Source organism: Mycetomoellerius zeteki, unplaced genomic scaffold, assembly GCF_001594055.1.
Source record: "Mycetomoellerius zeteki isolate Tzet28-1 unplaced genomic scaffold, Tzet1.0 scaffold706, whole genome shotgun sequence".
In the NCBI taxonomy this organism is placed as follows: Eukaryota; Metazoa; Arthropoda; class Insecta; order Hymenoptera; family Formicidae; genus Mycetomoellerius; species Mycetomoellerius zeteki.
The window spans coordinates 304,661-306,573 of record NW_017257727.1 but is presented as its reverse complement, the minus strand read 5'-3'; positions in this window follow the sequence as shown (position 1 = coordinate 306,573).

Sequence of the window (1,913 nt, the reverse complement as noted above, 5' to 3'; positions counted from 1 at the left end):
CGCGGTGGGACAACGCGCGGGTCGTCCTAGGCATGACGAGCCGCAAAGCGAGCAACGGAATAATTAAAATATAACCGACTGCGATGACCAGTTGCGACTCGCAATGACGGGGGCGATGAGGCGACGCGACGCGTTTCGAGACGTCCGCTTGTCTCGTCGGCGTCGCGTCGTTTCACGAGCGATGCGGACCGTCGTGCACGAGACACCCGCGAACGCGACTCACAATCTCCTACGAGCGTGAATACGACGAGCGATACCGCACTGATCGCACTATACCGCGAACAACGCTGAGCGACCGACATGCCGCCATGTTACGCCTGGGTACTTATTATGGAACATATCGGAATAATTCCGTTTTCCCTAGAAAACACAATAGAAATCTAGGGAATAATTGAATAATTCCGATTGGAATCTATTCCGATTTTTTCCATGATAGGTGCCCTGATCCGTTTAACGCACTGTGATACGTCACGGCGGTTGACGATGGTCCAATAGGAGAGCGCGCTTTCTGGGATTCTCGATTAGAGATCATTAGAGACAGAAACATCCCTAAAAAGCAGAGCTTCTTATTGGATATCGGGAGCGAATGCCAGGGAGTCTTATTTTTGAAAAGAAACGTATACGAAAGTCTAGGGAAATACTACAGTATACGTTACGTATACTATAGTATTTTCCTAGTTTTTCGTATACGTTTCTTTTCAAGAATAGAGCCCCAGATGCAACGTGAATTTTAAAATGGAATTCCTGGCGTTGAATAGGCGTTATAGCCCGGTCTCACCAACTCCAATTAAGCTAATCGATCGATTAAATTTCAGTATTGCAAATTACAAGACTGAAAACATAACCTAATTTTCTGGCAATTTTGAAGAACGATGTCATAATAATAGCACAGGTTATTAATGGCAATCCATATTAATGGCAAATTTCTCAAATGCGAAAAAGCCATGCGAGTCAAGCACGTGAGTACTCGGCGTCCCGCCAGAAAAAGGATGTTTTCAAGTCTTGTAGTTGGCAATATTTAATCGGCCAATTAGTTTAATCGGAGTTGGTAAGGCCGAAATTATGCGGGGTCTACAATAGAAGTTGTAGCAGTCGTAGGGTCTTAAGTAGTAGAAAATTGACAAATCACAGTCGAATATGAGAAGAATAATCAACTGTGATTGGTCAATTTTCTATGACTTAAGACCCTACGACCGCTACGATTTTTATTGTAGACCCCGCATCAAGTTTACTGCTAGTACTGAAAATCTATAAAGCATATGATGTAAACTATAGATTTTAGGTACTGGCAGTAAATAGTGGCCAATACAGCCAAAGGGTGATATTTCATTTATGCGTTTTTGTCGTACGATAAATTTTTCAAGCCTGTTGATTGGCTATGAGATAGAGAGATCCGAGGACCTCTTTGTTCTGTACACATTTGTCGTACGATAAAAACGCACAAATGAAATAGCGCCCAAAGTCGCAAAAGGGCATGGTTTGCCTAAACTGAGCGTAACATGTCAATCCTTTCCACCACGCTTCCGATTGGTTAATCAAAAGTTTCGAAGATTTGTAGCGTCAAGTGGACCACACCCGTAAGGTGCCTTAGGCCGGAATCAGACTACGCATTAGGTGCATTCAGTACTACAACCGCTCACTGAGCGTTCAGTGAGTGCTTGTCTCTGTTTGGTCTATATTTTTAGTTCTAACGGAATATGCCAATAAGATGCAAGCGCTCATTGAGCGCTCACTGAGCGGTTGTAGTTACTGAATACACCCATTGAATATTGAGATTGAAGATTGAAAGATTGAAATTTGATCAATCAAAACAGTAGGAGCTAAAATTTCTTTGTCCTCACTGGTCAAATTTTAATCTTCAATCTTCAATCTCAATCTTCAATGCGTAGTCTGATTCCGGCCTAAGGCTGCGT